The sequence below is a fragment of the Ambystoma mexicanum genome, chromosome 5q (assembly GCF_040938575.1).
Source record: "Ambystoma mexicanum isolate Mex_15411 chromosome 5q, UKY_AmexF1_1, whole genome shotgun sequence".
Lineage (NCBI taxonomy): Eukaryota > Metazoa > Chordata > Amphibia > Caudata > Ambystomatidae > Ambystoma > Ambystoma mexicanum.
The window spans coordinates 277,194,498-277,218,811 of NC_090933.1; the positions used below are offsets into that span (position 1 = coordinate 277,194,498).

At 48.4% G+C, this 24,314-nt stretch overlaps 1 protein-coding gene across 1 annotated transcript in view; it reads left to right on the forward strand.

Moving 5' to 3' along the window:
- Positions 1 to 24,314, forward strand: part of RTTN (rotatin) — a 2,784,523-nt gene that overhangs the window by 1,591,307 nt on the left and 1,168,902 nt on the right. The gene's annotated exons all lie outside the window — the stretch shown is intronic.

The window sequence follows — 24,314 nt, forward strand, 5'->3', positions numbered from 1 at the left end:
CCTGTAGTCCTAAATCTTTTGCAGTGTTCCCAAAGGGAACTGCACAGGTTTCTGCCTAACAGGGGGAACACAAGTCTAATATACTAAATCTTTCCATAAAATCCCCGGTAGCACAACATTTTGCCCCTGAGAGAGACACAATTGCCCAAATCCAATTTGTGATATTGGAAATAGTTAAACTTCCTAGGAGGGGAGGCAATTTTGACCAAATTGCTATTTCAGAGAGAAATACATTGGATAGAGAAATTGGATGCGATGTACCCGAGAGGGATGAACATTGACTGGGAATTGAACTGTTATCTGTGATGTTATAAATTATGGGTTACCTATTAGAAGAAACGCACATGCACAACACGTTCTGAGTTGCCCTGGAGTTTTTATGTATGGATTAATGTAGTACTACCTGGAAGTTTTGGTTAATGGACAAAGGATATCGGGGCAGGGTTGTGCTCAAGACACGATTATGATTTGTTGGCCTCGAAAAAATGGGGAATGATCATGCGAAGAGGCAAGAAAAGATTGCAATAGTGTGAGTTTCTTATCAGAACTGTCATTTGAATGGTAATGATAAAAGTACTGTAAAAGATGGATATTTGAAACACAGATGTCATCACAATAGTTACCTTCGATCAGAGAATGTGATCTAAGTGTACTTATGCCTAGCATATTGAGGACTGAAAGGTTTTCAGAATATTTATTGAGTCGGAGTTGCCCGGAAGAAACAGGATACAAAAAAATATGGTCACGGGCAGTGAACGTAATTAATATTTAGTCCTTTGAAAATGGCGCTCTTATTAGAAATAACATAGTTTTTTCGGCTCTTGCAATAGGAAGTTCGTACGAGTTGCTTAGCACTACCGAAGCTCGCAGAACGCCGCCTAGATCCCAGTGGGAGTCGCTTCGTGATTGGCTTACACAGAGTGCAGGCACCAGAAACAGGAAGTCTTTATCGGTTGCTTAGCAACACTTCACTAGCACGAAGAATGCCGGTGCGATTCTAATTGCACTCATACTACGAGTGAACAACAAGGGTGAGGGTCACCTTGCCCATTGAGTGCCCTCTTGGATTTTGAGCAAGTACATTCCTACACCACGGCGACCGCGTAACAACGGTGAGAAACGCAGCACCGAGGAGACGCTTCACGCGTCCAACTTAAACCGTGCATAAGACTGGTCCACCTTGAGGTAGGCATAGCCAGATATTCTAAGAACAGTTAGATAACTCAGTACCTCATTACACATTCTCGACTCAATATACATATTTGATTTTTGTAACTTAGGATCTACTATAAGAAACTAGGAGACTATCAGCATTTTCACCCTACGATCACAATTGAATATACAGTACCGCGACTGGGGTAAGTGTACCTTCAGTTACGACCAGCATTAAATTAGTTATCTGAATGTAGATGGCGGACAGGGGGACCCAGCGCTATGTTACCAAGCGCTTTGTCCCTCTGTGCGTCATCATATTTAGAATGGCACTGAAGTTATGTCTATACATGTTTTGCAGTATTCAACACGAGTCGTTTTGACTTAAGGCCTTCCGTTTTGGACACAGGACCATTCTGAAGGTTAGTAGCAGTTAGCGTACATTACGTTTGAGCAGTTTGGTGAAAAGGGAGTATAGTAACTAATATAGAATGTTCATTATATCTTTTTGCAGAACATTTGATGCCTACAAACCCTATATACTAACCTGAAGAAGGGCCAAACACGCCCGAAAAGCGGAGTTAAAGATAGGAGACAACATCCGTTCTTAGTCACATAGGAGTTGTGACAATTAGCTATCAAGTTATTGGGGCATTATTTTGGACTATAGATAAAAAATGTATTCCTGCTTTATGAAATAAAACATGTTTATTATAACAAATGTATTGAATTTGTTTTTTTGAAAAGTCTTTTTGTAAAATGTTTTTGAAAAGTACTTATGTTACCCTTTATATTTTCCTGCAAAGTGAAAGCTCATTTGTTTGTGTACAGAAATAACACGTTTTCATCATTATTGAAAGCAAATAGATAGATGTAAAATAAGGAATTAACGTGGTGTTCTTCATTTGTTAACCCACTAGAATTACAAAATTTGTAGTAATTTGAGTTATAGTTGAGTAAAAAAGTAGATACTTTGGGGCACAACAGTGTGTATCCAAATTGTGATCACCTGCGAGAGGGATGAGAATGTGTGTGTTGTCCGCCAAATTAGTATAGATGATTTCTCTAGAATCAAGAAGATCGAAAAGGGGTTTTGTGCAAGTATTATACAGAGTGGGCGAGAGACACGAGCATTGCGGTACGCCAAGCTGGGCAGAAATGGCATCGGCTGGTGAGTCCCCTCTGAAACCTTGCGTGGTGTGACCACTGCGAAAGGAGTTGATCCACAAGGTGGCTTCCGGAGAGAAGCTGAAGTGCTGGCTGAGGTGGTGGCAGAGTTGTTATGGTCAACAAGGTCGAATGCTGCAGAAAGGTCCAGCAGGAGCAGGATCGCTAGTTTGCTAGCGTCCCGGATGGAATCCGTTTGTATTTCGAAGTCTAGTAAGGCTGTTTGTGCTATTGCCTTTTGCTGAGCAGATGGTTTTGTTCCAGGAAATGTTGGACTTGGGCATAGGCTATGTGGTCCAGCATTTTAAGTAGGAAAGGGACTGTGGTAATGGGGCAGTAGTTTGTGGGGATTGAGGGGTCATGGAGGGTTTCTTCAATAGGGGAGTGGCCCAGGCAGATTTGATGATGTTTGGCATCATACAGGTAGAGAAAGATGCATTGGAAAACTCAGTGATGATGGGGTTAATCGTAGGAGTGCAGAGCTTTACTCTGTGGGCTGCGCAGGAGTCCCCTTTGCAATGAGAGGGTTTCAGCGCTCTAATGGTTGCAGCTACTTGCTCTTGTGTGACATGGCTGAATAGAAAAAGGGGGTATTGATAGTAGGGGCCCCGCTGAGCGGGACGTCTGTACTGAGCACAGGCGATTTGCTGTCGAGCAGGGCCTTTTTTGCCCTGATCTTGGTGAGTAATGACTCAATTTTGTGGGTGAAGGCATCTTGAATTGTGATGCCCCAGTCTTGGTCAGAGCATGTACCACCGACAGGGGGGGTTTTGGGAGTTTCCAGCTCTCTGAGAATCGCAAATAATTCTCTACTGTTGAGGCTAGCGTTGGCGATTCTGTTATTATAACGGTTCCATGTAATAATGTCCCCGCAAAAATATCGCCATGCAAAAAAAACGCTGAAAAATGGCGGTTTTCTTGTGGGGACATTATTACATGGAACATGCGGGGGACACCCCGCAACCCCCGCTGCCCCTGTCCCCATATACATGGTCACCCATATAATATTGCTACGACTTTTTCCCGGTGATATTATTTACGGCGACCATATTTATGGGGATAAAATTACCTGATACCATTATAACCAGTAGATTTGCAGGTTAAAAAATGCTTCCTTACAGGAACAGGCTGCTGAGGTGAGTGCCAAGCGGTTCTCTGGAGAAGGATGTTTTTTACAAAGATGTTCTAGGCATCTTTTTTCCCTGCCTAGGTGGAGTTGTTCTTCAGAGAACCAGGTGTTACGTTTGTGTGGTTTTGGAATTTTGATCGGTGCATGCAGATCTAGGGTCAGGAGCAGGCATGCATGGTATTGAGTGGCAAGGTCGTGTGCAGAGTATGTTTAAGGTCAAGCATTGGTACTGAGTCAGGCAAGGAGAGATGGCTTAAGGTCCTCATGCTTCAGATTGTGTGTGTTGCGGGTTTGTATAGGGTTCAGTGGTAGTGTCAGGGTTTTGTGAAGCTTCGTTAGGGATAGATTAAAGAGGTTGAGGAGATGGTCGGACCAAGGTACTCGATCAATGGAAGATGTGTTTATGCTGGCGTTTGCCGTGAGGATCCAGTCCAAGATGAGTCCTGTAGAATGAGTAGGGGCAGTAATATGTTGGGTAAAGCTCATATCACTAAGAACAGTAGCAAGCGCAGCCACTTTGGGGTCAGTGTCATTGTTGTAGCCTCGGTTTTGGTCTCCTAGGATGATGCATTTAGTGACTGGTCTCATGACTGGCGTAATAAGGAACAGGATGTCAACCTCTGGGACACTAGGCCTGTTGGGTTGTTTGTAAATCAGGAGCAGGTTGAAAGTGGTTTGGGGGTCAGTGGTCAGCTTCAGGAGTGACATTTCGTACCCTGGTGTGGTAGGTAGAGGGCAGGTCCTGATTTGTAGGATGGAGCTGGCTATGAGGGCTACCCTATCTCCTACTGAGTCTAGTCTGTCAGATCTGAAGACAGCATTGTTAGGTGAAATGGCCATGTAGAGCAGGGGCCCGAAGACGACATGACGCCAGGACTCTGTGATAGCTAGAATTTCTAGGTGTTCTTAGAGGATCAGATCATGGATTTTGACCGCGTGAGCACCTAAAGATCTAATATTGATAGTGTGCATTTAAATCGGTTTGTTGCAGTACTAGTGGGCTGTGGGGTGTGCAGTATCCTGCCTGGGGATGTAGGTGGGGGGAGGGTTAGTCTGCAGTATAGGTCTGGGGGTACCTGGGAATGAGTGGTGCAAGGCGGTGATTGTGGTGAGTATTTTAGATCGGAGTCTATATAGGCATGGTAGCGTGCAAGGACAAGTTCAAAACAATCACTATGGCCCAGATCCTCCAGGCTCTGGACATGAACAAATGGCTAGTCTCCCTGAATCTCCAGGATGCCTACTTCCATCTGGCTATTGTTAAGAAGGATTTCTGAACTATGACCTGGAGGGGCAGAGATTCAGAAGGCCAGCCTAGTGTTTTGGAACAGGGTAACCTCTGGACAAGCCAGACCAATCAGGGTAGCTATGGCAGGTGGTCAAGACTAAGTCTCAAGAGGGGTGAGGGTGACTGAAAGACCTCAATGAGCATACAAAGCAAGGACACTTACGAAGTACTCCAGACAGGTGTTATATTAAAAATATATACACATTTATTACCAGGCCTTTGTAAAGTAGACTATAGTAAAGAATCGCAGTATCACTAGAATAAACCAATACATCAATCAACACAATATATATACAAGACCATTGCGGTCTAAGGGGTTAAAAGCACGCAATATGTAGACCACCTAGATGGGGAGGAAAACAAGCAGTGCAAATGATCTTTAGCCCCAGTTCCACATCAAGGATACACCTAACTTAAGAGGCAGTCCAAGCCCTACGAAGAGAGGAGCCTTATGCTCAATAGTACATGCACACGCTTGTGCCAATGGACAAAATAGGGTCTCTTCAAGGGTCTCTAGCAGCTCCGGGAGGTGGTTAAGGCGATGAAAAACAAGTTCCTACTATTCAAACGGGACCTCCACTTGAGGGCAGAGGCAGTTGGAGAGATCGGGATGGAGTCGCTAGGAAGGGGGCCGTAAAAATGGGCTCCTGTGCTAGTGGCCACCGGTTGGGGTAAGGATTACTCAATGGTCTCCGACACAGGCAGACCCAAACTTCGCCAGTACAGTCCAGTTCGCTGGCAGGTTCGAATGCGACAATCGGGACATCTCGACACTGTGTAGTTCCCGAGATGCAGCGAGGATTCCCAAACGGAAAAGTGGCGATTTCGCCGCTTCAGGGTGTAAGAATCAGCCCAGTTCCACTGCAGCAGGTTTCAGGGGCAAGGGGGGTCACAAAAGCAGCGAACTTGTACAGGTCGTTGCCACCGCAGGGCAACACAGCAACCGCGTTTACTGTGGTCCGGGTACACTCATCTCACTTAAGACATGGGAACGCCAAGTGTACGAAATTCGGTGTGAGGGTGCCGTGGACACAGAGTTAGCAGTATGGCAAGTTTCGAGGGGCTCCTCGAAACGGCGGCAGTGACCGAGCAAACGCCCCGCGTAAGCTGGTCAGCCCACTGGTTGGCCCAGGGACACTTCCGAAGAGGCTTACTTGCAGGGTTGTTTGAAGGTGCCGAGAATAGTTGATCCCACTATTCCAATGGGTCGAAGCACCTTTGCAGACCTTCTAGGACGACCAGATGCAGAGGGGTCGACAGCGGGCTCAGGGTGCCAAACCTTCCAGCGGGTCCCAAGCGATTCCTTGACTCGGTTTCTGTTGCAGGATACTTGGCTCCTTATCCATTGTTCGGTGTGAACTCAGGCGATCGACATGGTAGTGGTGTTTTCAGCCTCCTCTTATCCAAAGTTCCCTTTGCGCCAAAACGGAGAGGACCCAATGGGAGATCTGCTCACAAACACTCACTCCATACGTGGACCAATCATGGACCACCGTGGTCCCAGGCATTCAAGACACTCCAGATGCCCAGGCATTCAAGACACTCCAGACACCCAGGATGTGTATTGGGAACAGACATCCCAGCCCACATCCTGGAGGCACACACACAAGGCATGCAGAAGCCTGCGAAAGCATTGGGTTTCGCGGGAAAGTGCATGACCAAATAAGGACTTACCCGGGTCGACTCAACCTGGGGAAGCTGAAGGGGCAAGACAGGACAAAGAACCTCGTTGCATTGCCATTTTGGAGCCAGGCCACCTATTTGTGCCAAACGTGGTTAACACGGTTTAACATGTCAAAGGGTTAAAAATACATGTAAACGATAGCTGCCACCAGCCCTGTCCCTGACACAGCTGCACAGTTCATAAAAAGTCCAGCGAGAGTTTCTAGGGCCTTGGGAAGGACTAGAGACTCAAGTGTACTGTAAGGTAAGTTACATTGTACACTTGTTACATGCACAAACGTTTCAACGTGAGGAAAGGACTAAGGGAAACAACGTCTCCCAGTACTGACTGTCTTAAGGGCATGTCAGTTTCCCCATAAAAGGTGAGCGAAAGCTCAGAGGAGTGCAGCTGAGGGCTGTGCTTCTCTGGCAAAGTTTAGTTACAGGTGTTTAAACAGCAGCAAAATGTTTGGGGGGTGACATATGGAGGGAAAATTTACATTCAAATATGAAATCTTTCCTAACAGCTATCCACAAGAAGCTCAGGAATTGCCTGAGATTCAAAGGGGGATGGAGGTGGCTGTCATTTCCAGTTCAAAGTCCTCCCTTTCTGTCTGTCTCCGGGACCCAGGGTTTTCATCAAGCTGCTATCAGTAGTGGTGACTCACCTCAGGAGGAAAGGCATTCATGTCATTCCCTACCTGAACGATTGACTCGTCTGAGCCTGCTGACCAGATCTAGCATCGGCACACCTGTACCGGACATGCAGTCTGTTGCACAGATTGGGCTTCTCCCTGAACTTCAAGAAACTCTGGTTTCGCCATGCCAGTCCTTCCTATTTATTGCTGCGTTCTTAGGCACTTGTCTGGTTCGGGGTTTCTCGCTGGAGGACAGAGTGGCAAACATCTTCAAGATGGTCCAGGTTTTCCAACCACAGATGACCTTTCCAGCCTCTGTTTTTCTGCACTTGCCGGTTCTTATGGCCTTGTGCATCTTGGTAGTGCCAGAGGCCCATCTGCTCATGAGGATGCTACAGTGGCTTCTGAGCTCATAGTGGTCACAGTTTCAGGACCAATCTTTGGACCTACTACATGTCCCAGAGACCTGCAATGGTGGTCCGTAAAAGGACAAGATCCTAAAGCGGTTGTTATTTCATCAAATTTTGCCACAAGTGACTCTAGTCACAGATCGGTGCCTGAAAGGCTGGGGCATTCACCTCCAAGACCTTATGGTGAGTGGATTGTGGTCCCCATCAGAGTGCTGGGAGAACATCCATCTGCCGGAGCTGAGGGCGATCAGGCTGGTCCTGGTAGCTTTACTCTCCCCTGTGAAGGGCAAGGCAGAATTGGTCTTCAAGAGGACCCTGGATCAGGGCTCCATTTTCACGATCTGCCCAGTCATTCAATTCCTGAGGGTTCTTTCCTATGTGCTTCCCCCGCGCCATTTTGTTGTCCCGGCATCAAATTTAAATTTATTGTTGACGTTTTTAATGGCTGCTTCGTTTGAGCCCCTTCATTCTGGTTCTTTAAAACTGCTCACCCTTAAGGTGATTTTCATGGGTGCCATCAGTTTTGCTAGATGTGTGAGTGAGCTCCAGGCTCTGTCTGTTAATCTTCAGTATTTGGTTTTCTACAAGGAAAAGGAGATGTTGAGTTAGACCCTCCTTTTTTCCAAAGGTGGTCTCTGATTTCCATCTCTCTGAAAAGATTCATCTTCCTGTCTGCCAACTCATACTTTCAAGGCACAGGAGTGTTTCCATCGGCTGGATCCAGTGCAGGCCTTAAAGTTCTACGTATCTGACATTTTCATTGCATACGCGGTACCAAGTTGTTACCAAGCAGACCCTGTCTTGATGGAACTTTCTCTGTGTTAGGCAGAAACCTGTGCAGTTCCCTTAGGGACCACTGCAAAAAGTTTAAGACTACAGGTGTTAGCAGTAAACCCAATTGGTAGCAGTCTGCACCACCCAGATCTACCTGGTAGCTGTGGCTGAGCAGTCAGACTTCTCTCAAGAAGAGTTAGGCAATATGTAGAGTATACACATAAGGTACAAAAATACACTAGTACAAGCAGACACTCACCAGAGCTTTGGTATATAATTATTTATTTAAAAACACACTTGTAAAAATACACTGGCACTAATGTCAAGCAAGTTCAAACACAGTCATTAGAAATATATACACCTCCCTGATTAATTATTTGACAAGTCTAAGTTAAGACATCACTTATTTGCAAAACAGAGGTGAGCGCGTAACCTTAGATGGCACTCCAATAATTCAGTCTAAAAAGGGAGAGAAAAGGCAGAAATAGGAAAATACACAACACCAACTCTTTTAAAGAACCACAGCAAGTCAAGAAAGGCAGGGTCTACTGTAGAGCAAAAAGTTCATAGGCCAGGCCCACTCTTGGAGAGAGCAAGGCGGAATGTGCCCAAGATCACACAGTTGAAGTACACTTTAAAAGTCTTTGCAGATAGTTCAGAAAAGTTAGTTAACAGGTCTGCGGTCACCCCAGGATAGAGAGTCAAGGATTTAGGGGACACCTTGAAAAGTCTGTTGCAAGGGAGACCAGGCGGGGGACAGTACCTGAAATGGTGAGAAAGCTCCAGCGGGGGCAGTTGTTCCTGGCAAGGGAAGAAGCCAGCCGCAGAGTTTCCCGGTTAAAAGGTTCCTACCCTTTTATTTGCGGTAGTGGTGAAGCGTGGCTATCCGGCCGCCGGGGTGCTTGGCACGGGCGATTCAACCACGAGACGATCCAGGAAGGCGAAAAAAGGCGAACTGGTTAACCCCACCAGTTCAAAGGAAGAAGACTCTCCTGGAGGAAGATCTTCTCTGTCGTTGGGAAGTGGTGAGTTCGGTTCAGCAGGGCTCCACCGGTGGTGTCATCGTTGCAGGTTGGCTCAGCTACTCCCTCTTTGGATTCTTTAGGTCCTGTGGCGACTTCTGAAGTTCCAGTCCCCAAAGCCTGGCTTTTATGCAGAAATCCCCCATTCATCAGTCCTAGCTGTCAATCAAACATGCTAAGTGGTGAGCCGGGCGGCTCACCACTGGGCCAATCACACAAGAGTGCGACTTGAGTTGCCGAGGCAACTCAGTCCAGGGTGCCTATTCCCCCCTCCCACACATCCTGTAGACCCGGACAGAGTGGCACCACTTTTGGAGGCTTCTGTGCAGAAGCCCGCCAAAAGTGGAACAAAGGGCTCGACTTGGGTTGGAGTTACAGAGGCAAACACAAATGCCATTTTAAAACCGAGTCCTGGCAAAAAAGACCCAACCGGGAAATAAATATTAAATAAATAACCTGGCGGTATCTTTAACATTGCACCAAAAAAGTGGTGCGTTTAAAATGAATGGGAAAATCCCATTGGAAATATTCCGGTGGAATATTTTGCGTGGTAACCACTGCCACCAGCCAGAAATTTGACAAGGGGGGACTGGACAGTGCCCCTTGAAAAACAGACCCAGGGGCAATCGAATTACCCCTACCAGTACTCCCAAAATATGATGGTTTGTACTGGTTCTGTTCACAATTTGAGACTAGTAAAGCCAATGGTGACTTTACATGCCCTGGGTGACAGTAGTCAGTCCCGGGGATGGAGTCTATGTTTGGGGGTCACTATGACACCCCTGTGTCACTGCACTGAGGGTGCTGTGTAACACATATACCAAAAACACATGAAGCCCTATGGAGTAAAAGACCCCATAGCCCATAAACACATTACAAAGTCAAAGGACATTCTCAAATCATGTCTAAGAGTGGGAGAAAAAGAGTCTCACTCTTAGCAGGAGAAACAAATAACCCCAAAAATCCAGCAAAGCTGCTGGGGGACTCACTAGGTTTGGGAAATTAGCCTTTACAGAGAATTCTCCCTAACACTTAGTGTATTGCTTTCGGAGTCTGATAGATGAGGAATCTGTGGGAGGAAGGTGTCCATTAGAAGAACAAATGACTTGCCTCTTTGTAATGCTCTTTTGGATGGTCATTCCCCCCATAGATTCCTCATCACCCTCCCTTCCTGCCCCTCTTTGGGTAGCTAATTCACCTTAGTTCTGCAGTTACTTAGCATCAGAGTACTAGGGAAAAAGTATGGCACTGAGGTCACGGGGCACAGCGCCTCTATATATAATGCCCCCGACATCATGTCGGGCATAGCGCGCAGTGGTTTTGGGTGGATCCGACGTGGAGCTGCCCAACTAGCGGCAGAAATGTTTACAAAGAGCAGTTGGTTCTTACAGATAGATGATATAAATGAGGAATCCATGAGAGGAGCGTCCATCAGAAAGAAAGTTACTGTGAGTTAAGTTTTTTGTTCATTTGTTTTTCTCCAAAGAGAAGGTAACGTTGAGAGTGAGGCTATCCTTCCTCCCAAAGGTTGTACATGACTTTCTTTTCTCTGAAAAGATCCATCTTCCTGTCCTTTTTTCCTTTGCCTCATCGTTTCAAGTTAGAGGAATGATTCCATTAGCTGGACCCGGTGCGGGCCCTCAACTACTACGTCTCTCGGACAACGGAGACCATGAAAGATGACCATCTTTTTTTTGGTTCTGCTAGTGCATGTGATGGCAGGTCTGTGACAAAAAAGACCCTGTCATGGTGCATCACCCTCTGCATTTCAGAATGCTACAATCTGGCTGATAAGGATGTGCCTGACGGTCTCAGGGCTCATTCAACCAGAAGGCTGGCTACCACCTCGGCTCTCCAATGTGGGGTCCCTGTTCTGGACATTTGGCAGGCGGTTATGTTGCCTTCTTTGCACACGTTTACAAAGCATTACTGCTCGAATTCACAGTCAGCACATAGACTGTGATATTTTCAGTTCTTACTGAATTGTTATTTTTTAAAAATGTTCTTTTGTCTGTGTTCCATTCCTAAATGTATCGAAAAATGTTTGCTTACTTTTTTTTGTAATGAAAATGTTCTTTCTTAAAATGTTTGGATGTGTATGTCTGGAAGTATCTCATTGTGTCTTCTATTATGTTGGTGGGATACTCCTTTTATGAATGGCATATTTGTATACTAAATAAATATTGATTTTCAAATGTATTTAATTTATTTAGAAAAGCACGTGAACGGGGGCGGTGTGACTTGGCGCCATGGCTGTTGGTCTGGCTCTGTAAGAGCTCCCGACAGTGACCACGCGCCCAACCGAATATGCCCCAGTGAAGTGGTGTTACCAACCCAGACGGACTGAAACTCCAGGTTCGGAGATGCCGCGGTGCACAATCATCCACTTCTGACCGCTGAACTCGCCCGCAATCCAGAAATAATGCCGAGTTCCCCCGGGGAGGCGGCCGCAGTGGACACATTGCGCTCAATATGGCGGGCGCACCTCTGATGGGAGAGTCTTGAGGAGAGATCCGATCAGAGGCCTTCCGATGCTCACCGACTGGCTAATGTGGGCGCACCTGAAACATCCATCCCACCGAAGCAGATCGGGAGAGCCGGTGCCCCCCGTAGACATAGGGCCACATACCCCACTGAACACCCACCACGAAGCGGCTTCCAGCCCTGCAGCTCGTCTGGGCTCGGCGGGAGGCGCCTGGCTTTCACCATGATAAGGAGCAGGGACGGAGCGGATCTAGCGACGGCAAAAGAATGGCAACAAGAAGAACAGTCCCGGGGAACCCCTGGTTCTGCTACCCCCTACCCTGCTGGGAAATCCTCATAGGATTTGGAACCCACCTGGCAGAGCGGCTTGACCCGTCCGGGACAACACTGGATCCCGACTGAAACTTTGGAGTCCCAGCCGCCCCTCACCCGCATTGGGATATGGCCCGACAGAACTACACCAGCAGCTCGCTCCTGTCCAGCCATAGCATCAACTGAGCAGCCTCACACCGGCGCCGGACAGCCCGAGGCTGGCACAAGGAGGGGGCAGGACGACACAAGCACAAAGCTACGCAGGGACCTCCGAGCTCCGGATTCTGCTCCTAACCCAGCCGAGAGCGCTGCCTAAGGTAGGGTGGCCTATGCCAGAGCGCGCAGCATGTGGTCATTCAAAATAAGTCTGATCACTCGACCCAGCCGCATCGAGCCCCGCAGACAAGCCACTCTGCCTTTTATGCCGGGCGACACAAGGGGAGTGTAATCCCAACTACTACGGACAGCTCCATCGTGCCCAAGGGATCTGAGCACCCCTCCCACCTAGCGGTGCCCGGCTCCCGCTGCTCAACCCTCCCCCCTCCCCTGGATAAGTACAGTACACCTACGGCTGTGCCCCCCAGCACAAGCAAAGCATCACGCGGGGCCGAGAGGGGGAGACAACCTGGGAGCACAGAGCGTCCCACACCCGGAGAGCACAACAGCCCATCCATTGCTGGAAACGCAGCTCCCACGGCAGAATAAGCATTGTTCCCAGCCCAATTAACCAACACATGGGCATGGAGGTGGCTGTAGGGCCCAATAGGCAGCGGGCATCCGCTCCTCCGCGCAACCCACATAGAGGACTATCAAATAATTAAAGCGGCCCAGAGATTTGACACTCTATGCCAACAAAGGAGGTGCCCCCCTGAGCACCTGCAGCCAAGCTCCAGAAGCAGAGGCAACACAGGAGATAACAAGACCAATCAGCAGATAACCCAGCCCCACACCTGCAGAGTGCTCCACAGCAGCACAATTTCCTCCGCAACCTCTGGCCAGGCACCCCCGGGACTGCGAGCTGAAGACTTCCCCTCCACCCCCCATCACCCGCCTGATTGGGACCAGAGCCAAACGGGACCTACAGGAACATAGGCGGACAATCCCCTAAGGTGCCACAGAAGATCTCGCCTCACCCAGCATGGCCAAAGCCCTCAAAGCCACAAAACGGGCAGACATCTCGGCCATGTTAACCGCTCTGAGCACTGACAAGCCTAAGAGAGTAGACCGCCCGAAGCGATGGCCGCAAGCGCTCATGCAGAGGGGGACTCCGTCCCCACGCCGCAAACAATGACCAAGTCAGACCTACAGGAGCTATTGCAGGCCCTTACAAAGTTATACCAGAAGGGCACAGAGGAGGTGATGAAAAAGATCACGGTCCTGGAAAAGCGGATGGGGGAAGTGGAGGCGAGAACCGAGTAGGTAGAATCGACCCTATGTGAACACAGCCACGAGATCGGGTGAGGCTCGGAGAGAATTGCAGCGTTCGAGGCCAGATACGAAGCCCTTGAGCTTAGGCAGGAAGATGCCGAAAACCGCTCCCGTCAAAACAACATCCGCCTGAGGGGGGATCCCGAAGACAGTCTCGGACGCAGAGTTGGGCCCTTACGTCAACAACCTCTTCCGCTTCTTCCTGACCCTCCCAGATGATGCCCCACTGGAACTGGACAGGGTGCATCGAGCGAGAACCAGAGCAAACACTGCCACCCCACCCGACGTCCTAGCCAGAGTTCACTTCTACAAAGTTAAGGAAGAAATTATGCGGGATGCCAGGGGTTCACCCTGCATTCTCTTCAGGGATGCCCCCATCTCCCTATATCAGGACCTGACCACCGCTACACTAGCAAAGAGGAAAGCCCTACGACCCATTACCGACTGGCTTTGGGAGAAGAAAACCACCTATCACTGGGCATTCCCCACAGCCCCGACGTTCACCTGGGAGGGAAAGCCCTGTCTAATCCGTATGTTATAGGAGGCGTAGATGCTGATAAACCCAGCAGCAGAAGGGGACGACCCCGATAAGGACACAACCTTCCGATTGGCCCGAGCAAGAAATCCGGATCACTCCTGGACCAGAGTGGAGATACGCCGCAGGCTCTGTGGCCCGCCGCCCAAGAGCAAGCCGAACGGCTAGAACGCAGCGTACTTCATACCCCATAACGACGTATCCCAGGTCAACATGGGAGCATCAATCCGGAGGACCGGAAAGCCAGAATTCTGCCTCTTCACCAAAAGAAGTTGAGGCACCGTTGCCTCCAAAGTTGTTGGTTGCGTTGGCCCCGTTGGACACCCCGTTGGCGGAAGGCTGACACTGGAGACTTGGACTATTTTGGTGAGTGAGGGAGCGGGGGGACCGGGACGGGAACTCGGCAATCAACAGGGGATCCGAGTCATCGGAGAAGCACCAGCAGAGGCAATCTAAGAAGCACACTCGCAACACTAACCCGGAATATGGAGACCACTAAGGAGCTCACCATGGTAACCTGGAATGTGCAGGGCCTGAACTCACCTAGGAAGCGTAAGACTGTGGAACAGAGACTAGCCCACCTGGAGGTGGACATTATGTGCCTCCAAGAAACGCACCTTTTGCAGCTGGATGAGAAGAGAGTGAACTTTCGACAATATCCTAATAAATTCTTCGCCACATCGGGCTAGAAAAAAAAGGGGGGTTGCCATCTTACTCAGCCGCGCAGTGCCGCTAACACGAATCTTTGTCAAACGAGACCCGGAGGGGAGATATTTACTACTCAAGGGGCTCCTGATAGACCTCCCGATTACCATAGCAGCAATATACGCCCCGAAAATCGCACAAGAACGTTTTCTCAGTAGCATCCTCCCCACGCTCACTGCCTTCTTAGAAGGTCATCTGCTAATCAGAGGAGATTTTAACCTCACCCCAGACCCTAATATGGACAAAACCCTCCCGCCCTCCAGGGAAGACGTCTCCCGAGTGCTGGGAATGGCAGAGTTTCTGAGGGAAACGGGCACCGTTGACAATTGGTGACTAGGGACTACACATTCTACTCCCATGTCCACAGGGGCTACTCAAGAATAGACCTCCTGTTGGTGACCAGTGCACTCTTCCCCTGCATTGAAAACATACAAATCGGCAGCAGAGCCATATCGGACCATGCTCCAGTCATAGCCCACCTGAGGGTCGATGGCCTTCAGGCGCCCCCACAGAGATGCTGGAAGCTCCAAGACTATGTCCTAGCAGACACAGCATCCAGCAACGTGCTCCAAGACGCTCTTTTGAACTACTTCATAGAGAATTCAACCAAGGGTACATCTGAAGCCATGGTCTGGGATGCAATGAAGCCAGTCATCAGAGGAGTAGCCATCAACTGCACAGCAGCACACAAGAGGAGGCACCAACTCCAACTGTCTAAGTTGGAGGAGGAGGTTGGCAAATTAGAGGCGCAATTCAAAAAACGACAAGCCAGGCAATTGGGCAGAGAACTCAAAAAAGCAAAGGCAAAGCTTGAAATGCACCTAGCGGACCGGACGGCCCGGGCCTTAGCCTACACCAAGCAATATTACTACGTCAACAGCAATAAGGCCAACCGTCTGCTGGTGCACAAGCTAAAGAAGATTCACTCCCGAAATAAGATACTAACACTTCAAGACCACAAAGGCAAGCCCGTTGCACAGAAGTGGAAAAACTGACAATCATCACAGAGTACCACAAGGGGATCATGTCCGGCCCCGCCACAGACCAAGAGGCACAAGACCAATACCTGTGACAGGTCTGAGGAAGTGTCCTGACACAATCCGCTCCCTAAAGAACACCGCTCTGGGCCCCGACGGACTAACAGCACAGTTCTATAAAAAGTACTCCTACATCCTAGCTCCCCACCTCGCATCGCTGTACAACTCCTTCTTGGACTCCAGCACTGTTAGGGATTCCTCCATCGAGGGAGTTACTGAGCCGATCCTGAAACCAGGGAAAAACCCAGAGCTCTGTTTGTGGTACAGGCCGATCACGCTGCTGAATAATGATGCCAAAATATTCTCCAAAATCCTAGCGTGCAGATTGGCGAAATACCTCCCAGAGTTGATTCACCCAGACCAGACAGGGTTTATCCCAGGCCGTAGCACCTTCGACAACACCAGGCACACCCTAAACGTAATTGAATCCGCTGGCAGGTCAGGGTAGCAGCTGGCAGTCCTGTCACTAGACATTAACAAGGCATTTGACATGCTAGACTCGGGATACATGGAAGAAACCTTACAACACCTAGGCATCGGCCCAAGGTTCCGGAAATGGACCCTGGCCAACTATCAACACCCAACCACGGTGCTGAGGATTAACTGAAATAAATCGCCCAGAATCCAGATCTCCAAAGGCACACGACGGGACTGCCCCCTATCCCCACTAGTTTTCGCACTGTCCAATCGAGCCGTTTGCATGTAGAGTCCGCCAAAACCCTTTAATAAACGGCCTGGTAGTGAGGGGAGAGACTTACAAAATAGCCTTGTACGTGGATGATGTTCTACTGACCCTCACTGACATCAAATCTTCCCTGGAGGCCCTATGGAGCTAACTGACCTGTTTTGGAGCGGCATCAGGGTTTTCGGTCAATCTTGAAAAATCCACAGCCCTTGGATTAACATGTCAGAAGCCATGGTAGAGACACTAACCGTCAACCACCCCATCCAGTGGGCCAGCTCACACTTTACCTATCTGGGGGTACAAATTCCATGCAGAACAGAGAAGGTGTACAAATTAAACTTCCCACCACTATTAAAGGAGCTGCGGGCAGACCTGTTAAGATGGCAGAAACAAGAAGTGTCATGGCAGGGGAGAATAACAGCAGTAAAGATGAATCTGATACCAAGGCTGCTCTACCACTGCCATGCCCTCCCAGTCTCCATCCCCAGGAAGGACCTGCAGAAGCTCCAAACAAACGTCATGAAATTCATCTGTGGGGGAAAGAAGCCACGAATAGCCAGAAGGGTGATACTGCGAAGCAAGGGAGCGGGTGGGCCTAGGGGCCCCAGAGGTGGACAGGTACTGCCTGGCGGCTAACCTCTACCGGCCTTCGCCTGTAAGGTAGCCATCGGCAGACCACGCTGGATGAAGCTGGAGGAGGACTGGTGCCAAAGCCCCCTAGAATTACTCCCGCACATCGTCAGGCCCATCAACCCCCCCCCCTAAGGAGAGGCTGTTAACCGCGACCAAGAACACTGTCGAAAGCTGGAGGACAGCCAGGAGATGGAAATGCAGGAGCGCAACAGGCCCCCTGTCCCCAGTCTGGGAGAATCCGGATTTCACCCCCGGAATTGGACCCAATAACTTCAACTGCTGGAAAGAGGGAGGGCAGAAGTATGTCGGGGACTTCTATGCAGAGGGAGCCCTTGTTAGGGAGAATTCTCCTTCTAGGGCTAATTTCCCTCACCTAGTGAGTCCCCCAGCAGCTTTGCTGGATTTCTGGAGTTTTTCTCCACCTGGTAAGAGTGTACATCCTTTTTCCACTCTTACATGTGTTTTGGCCTATGTGTTTTTACTCATTGTGTGATCTTGGACACTGGAGCACACCACTCCGGGTGCCCCTATTCTTGTATGGGTTACATAGCACCTTTAGTGCAGTAACCAAGGGTTGTCTTTAAGACTTCCCTCCAACTCCATTTCGCTGGGGCTGACTACTTTCCCCCAGAGAAAGGTAAAGTTGCCATTTACTTTACATAGTCATTTTTACCACAGACCCAGTACACACCATCTTACATGGAGTACTGGAAAGGGCTAATCTGTACCCCTTTTCTGTCTGTACCTCCCTGAACATTATTTCGCTCTTTTAACATTTAGACTTGGCTGGTGGCAGTGGTATCTACCCTAACTTTTCTACTGCGATTATATTAGATAAACGTGGTACTGTTCTTGGCTATTATATTAGCCTAGAACATAAACCCGCTTGACCAAATCGTCTTTCTTTTGGCTCCGGTTGGGTTTATTAGCCATTTCTTTTTGTTAAAGTCCTTCTTGTTTTTTATTTTACGCGGCAAACTAGGTTTGCCTTCTTTGTACACCGTCTTTTGGCGGGCTTCTGCAGAGAAGCCTTCCTCTTGATGCCTGGGTCTCTAGACAGACTGAATGTGGGGAAGGGGTGTAGTCACCCCCTGCACAGGATATCCTAGGAAACCCAAGTCGCACTTTGCCATAATTGGCTGAGGTGGTTGTCCCAGCTGGACAACCCCCTTGCTGTGTGAATGACAGCCAGGGGGTCGCCTCTGGAACTACAAGGAACCAAAGAGAAACGGAGAGAACAACGACTGCTGCAACTACCCTGTCCTGGTGAAGCCCTGCTGCAGTCCTGAGCTATCTTCCCTTCAACGACTAAGAGGAGATCCAGTCCGGAGTCTTCTTCCCTTGAGCCTGGTGGGGATAACCAGCTCATCTTCTTCAGCCAGAGATCTCCGCCGTGGTCGAAATCACTGCACACTGCTGTAGTGGTCCGGATAGCCACCTTCTGAGCCTCTCCTGTTTTTAAGGAGCACACCTTTTTCGTTGTCGCTGCTGCCGGCTTCATCCCTGTGTGGTGCAGACCCCCTTCAGACGTCGTCCTTCACAACGAAGCTCCAGGAATCGTGGGTCTGCGGGAAACCAACAGGAACAACTGCCAGGGCACCAGCTGCATCGTTGGAATAAGGTACTGTGCTCTACTCGAGGAAACTGGGTGAATCCCTTTTCTTCATCCTCAAGGCTCGTCCTTGTCTTCCTTCCTTCTTATAACTTTTGCTTCCGAACATTGACAATATCCAAGTACTTTTGGGCTACGCTGAATCGTGAACTGTCTTAACGGTGTGATCTTCGGCACAGGTCTCCGGTGTCACTTAAACCTGGCTCCGACCCTTTGACTTTTGACCTCCTGTTTCTGAGTGTTTCTCGATACTGTCTGCCTAACCTAAATATTGCCTGTGATTTTTGCCTCCAACTCCCTCTGGGTATCTCAGGTGCTAAGTGTACTTTTGCCCCGGTAGGATTTCATGTCACGGATACGCGTTTATTGAGTAGACCGAACTGTGAAAAAGTGATCGCAACCGTATCCGCAATATCGTGTTTTGTTCATAACACCGGTTCAGTCAAACACAGGGTACTTACCTTCAGACATACTGTACAAAGTGAATTGGTTAGTTGTAGTATATTTAACGTGTGGTTTTGTTTAAAGTTTAATAGAGGTGTTGTGTTTATAACTGATGGTTTAAAAATAAATGTACTTATATTTTTTACCTGAAACCTTGAGTCAGTGTTTGCTTGAGTCACAGTAATTGTGGTCCCTTTGTGTAATCTCTGCTACTGCTCATATACTCTTGAGATAAGCCTGGCTGCTCTGCTACTGCTACCACTATAACTTAGTAGTAAGGGCTTGTACCAAAGGTAAACTTGTATTGCCACCTGTAGTCTGAATTGTGTGTAGTGGTCCCTAAGCGCACTGCACAGGATTCTGCCTAAGAGCCCAATTCGGAGTGCCAGAAACACAAAGATTCCGCTACTCGCAGATCCGGCACTGGCTCTCGCACGAGCCAATGAAATCCCAAGGCAACAGAGACCTAACATCGCTGGAACAAACGCTTACAACACTTCCCCCCAGGGGAAAAATAGCAACCCTGTATGGACTACTGGACAGAGGAGGCCCCAACAAAAAAAGAGGCCTACATGGAAAAGTGGGAAAGGGACCTCGGCAGAACAATAGAGACAGAAGAATGGGGACACATCTGGACCAGAGCCCAAAAAAGCTCTAGATGCGTGACGAACAAGGAAGGGGCAATCAAAACTTGCTACAGGTGGTACCTAACGCCGGAGGCTCTGAACAAGAGCAACCCAGCCTTCTCCCTGAGGTGCTGGAGAGGCTGCGCAGAGACAGGCACGCTATTCCACCTGCTGTGGTCATGCCCAAGCTCAGCAAAATACTGGAAGGAGATTTTGAACCTCATCAAGCAGATCACAGGCCTGATGATCCCGTGGGACCCAGGAATAGTCCTACTGGGTAGTACAGGGGATGGCCAATTCCCGCTAACCGGCAATCTGGCAAACCTATGCACTCAACTTCTCACAGCAGCAAAAATAGCGAGACTTTGGAAGCACCCAGAAGGCCCTGCAGTGAGCCTGTGGTGGGCCAAATGCTGGGACATCGCAGTAGCGGAAACAATAACCGCCATCCGCCTGGGAAACAGAAACGAGTTCTTAGACACCTGGGCCTCCTTCTTAGATTATGCAGAGCAGTTCCCTGGAAAGTCGAGGAAACCGCCGCCCCTCCGCTGGCTATCAAAGGAGGACTAGCAAACCCCAAACCTCGGCCGGAGGTCCACATTGAACTCGCCCGCTGAGCTCCGGTGACAAGGAATCAGAAGCAGGAGTGGGCAAAGCACATCCCACGACACGCCCACACCGCGGACAACGACCCTCCAACCCACTGCAGTAATCAACAGCACAAGCCAGGACCCCTACGACCTAGAGCACTCCCGGCTATTGGATCCCCCCTGGGTTCCCGCTATCTTCCCCTGTCCCCACCGACTACGCTTTGACTTGTTATGTTTCTTCTCTGCACAACTCGCACAATAATCAAATGATGCTCTTGAGATGTCTGTTTTTGATTTGTTTTCCAGGTTGATAAAATCAAATAAAAAGATTGGTTGAAAAAAACAAATGAAAAAAAACAGGCCCAGAGGCATAATAGCGCTAGACAAACCACACGTAACATAAAAGCAAGTCAAAAACTCACAGAAGGGACATCACCAGGTTATCAGATAAATAACGGTTTTCAGTCTTTGCTTGAAGAGTGCAAGTGAGGGGCATTATTTAAGATATAGAGGAAGAGTATTCCAGATCTGTGGAGCTGCTCATGAAAAGGATCTCTTGGCGACATAGGAGAGTCTGGTTCTAGGGACCTCCAGCAGGCAGGTGTTATTGGATCTCTGTGTTTTACGAGCTGGCAGCAGTGAGATGTAATTAAATAAATACTTAGGAGCCTACCCAAAGAGGCATTTATGCGTAATGCATAACACACGAAAAGTGATTCTGCTGCAAATAAGAAGCCAGAGTGAAGCTCTCCTGGCCGCATAGACATGGTCTGTTCTATGTAAACCCTCAACAATGCGTACAACATTGTTTTGCACAACCTGTAGGCGAGTGAGATTGTGTTTTGAGATGTCAAGCAATAAACTGGAAAAATAGTCCAATTTGGCACCTGTAATAGCCTGTGTAATAGTGGCACAATTATCGGTGGAAAGAAAGGGGTGCATCTGGGCAAGTAATTTCAGATGGTAACCAGTGCTGGACAGAAGACTATTTACTTGTTCTTTCGTGGTCTAGTGTGACCCCAAGTGGTTTGACCTTGGACTGGGTAAAAATAGTACAGTCTTCAATTTTGAAAGATTTGTACTCTGAGCTAATCTTATACAAATGTGTTGCGGTGCCCAGGACCATACATTCTGTTTCTGAATTATTGAGGGTGAGCATATTAGCTTGCATCCGTGTCTTGAAATGCTCATAGGTGGAGCTCAGAGTAGTGGAGTCAGTGATATAGTCCCCTGAGAGGGGAACAAGGCATTGTGTGTCATCTGCGTAATTCGCATATATAATGCCTACGCTGTCCAGATGTCCAAACAATGGGAGTGTAAAGATGCTAAAGAGAGTTGGTGACACGCACAAGCCCTGTGGGACCCCCAGGTGACAATGAACTCCTCTGCCTGGGCGTCCTTAAAGAAACACCTAGCCCTACGTACAGCCAAAAAAGATTTTAACCAATCAGCTGCTGCAGCAAAGAATTGTGCTGAGCTACGTAGTCTCTCAGCCAAAACGTTGTCCATCACCAGATCGAGCGATCCAGCAGCACAAACAAGGCAGTATGTCCACCTTCCATAGTCTGGAGTTTGTTCATTTTTAATTCAAGCAGAGTGGGCTCAGTGCTATGAGCACGTCTGAAACCGGATTGTTTGTGGCCAAGAATGTCATGTTTAGTGAGGAAAGCCTCAATTTGCAGATGTGCCACTCTGTCCAGTATTTTAAGAAGATAGGGGGATGATGTTAGTGATGAGTGGATAGTTGCCTGGCAAGCTAGGATCCAGTTTTTTTTTTTTTTGAACAGTGGATAAATCCAAGCCTGTTTGATATCACTTGTGACACGGTTTTCCCTTAATGAGACATTCACACATTTAGTAATGAGTGGAACCAGCAGCGAGGCACAAGATCTTACCGTAATGACTGGACAGATGTCCCCTTTACAATTTGTGGGCTATAACTTACTGAGAATATCAGTGAGATCCTGCTCAGAGATTGAGTGAAATTTCTTTTTTTTCTTTTTTTTTAACCTTTATTTATTGGCATTTAAAACATTTAACAACAACAAACAACCAAAACCCTCCCATGCCTACCTGGGTACAGTTTGACAAGCATCATCTTCGTTGTTTACAGACGTTCGGTATGACAGTTCGTCGAGTTGTGACTATCGGGCTTTTGTGGATCATAGTGCAATTTTGAATCCTATTGCAAAAAGATCTGCGGTTAGATTCTCGTAGTCAGTGTTGCTTCAGCATGGTGTTATTCCACATCGTTTGTTGGTCAGGACTCATCTCGCCGACCATGGTGGTTGATACATTTATGATTGACACTCTTCAATTCTCTCCCATCTAGGCATCTGCCCCTGACGTGAGAGGCCTGTCTTCTCCATTGTCTGGTTGTCCAATCAGGTAGAGTGTGTATGCATCCCACATTTCGCCCATCTCCCCCTCGGTTACCTGACATGCCTCCCCATCTAGTTTCTATATCGTTACAATACAGAATGTCTGCATTCCATTGAGCTACCTTCGGGCACTGGTTCCCACCCCAAAGCATTGCTACCCTCGGCTTAGCCAGAATCAGAAGAAGGCCCACCAGTTTCCTTGTGTATCTGGGTATTGATTTGGTATAGCCCAGTAGGGCCAATACTGGGTCCGGTTCTATCTCCCACCCTGTGATGCTGCTGATAACCTTGAACACTTGCTCCCAGAAATATTTGATGCCATCACAGTCCCATGCTACATGAAGAAAGCCCACCTGGTCATTATCACATCTGGTGCATTTACCAAAGGAACCAGCGAAGAATTCCTTTAATTGAGCCAGTGTATAATATTGATGTAGGTATTTGAAATGAATCATTTGAATCATTTTGAATCTTGTGCTGACTGCCCCTTTTCTGATCATTTCTCAGCAGTATCTCCATATTCCAACCGGTATTTACCTCCCTAGAGTCCACTCCCAGGTCACCCGAGGGTTAGCAGCTATCTCAGGTCTAGAGGCCAGGGCCACGTTGTATAAACCAGATGTCACCCGACGTCCAAAATACCCCTGTATCAGTTTATCCAATGCTTGCGCTGTCTGAGGTTGCTTGGGGAAGGAGGGAAACAGACGTTGTAGGGTTACCTTCAGTCTGTAGTACAGAAACGTATCCAATGTGGATAGCTCCCCCACTCATTCATTAAGTCCAATGTTATGAATGTCCCATTGGGGAATCGCTCACCGAACTGCTTCACCTCCAATCGTTTCATCAGGGACACGAATCCTGCTTCATTGGAAAGAGGAACGTCCAGAATGTGTGTGACTGGGAGTCTAGGTAAGTAGAGAACCTCCCCCCTGGTTTTACGTTCTATGCAGTCTGATGACCCTACACGTTCTATGACCCTTACGTTCTATGACCCTACAGGTCTGATCTACCATATTGTGTAGTTCATATGTTCGGCTGGGGGGCGTGAGAATCACAGATCTCAGCAGTGCTGGGACCGCTATTGCCCTTTCCACTTCCACATGCCGCCGGTCCCATTGTCCCTTGTACCAGTATAGTAGAAACCCAGCTTGCGCTACGTTGTAGTACATTTCGAACTCCGGTACTGCTAGGCCGCTTTCACATATGGGCGCCACAAGTTTATCCCAGGAGACCCTTGCCTGCCCAGATGAATTGTGTCACTGCTGATTTAGGTCTCGAAAGTAACTCTTGGGCACTGCTGTGGGTGCGTTCAGAAAGACGTAGAGAAATCTAGGGAGCAGTGTCATCTTGATCACTGATATTGTACTGTATAGATTGAGGGGAATTGACCTCCATCTAGCCATTGCCGCCTTAGCCTGATATAGAGCCTTCACTTAGTTGCTGTTGTATACCACCCTGTTAGGGAGAATCCTCTGTTTAGGCTGAATTTCCCTACCTAGTGAGTCCCCCAGCAGCTTTGCTGGATTTCTGGGTTTATTTTTTCTCCCCTGCCAAGAGTGAGACTCTTTTACCCTCACTCTTGGGCAGGTTGAAGTGTGTT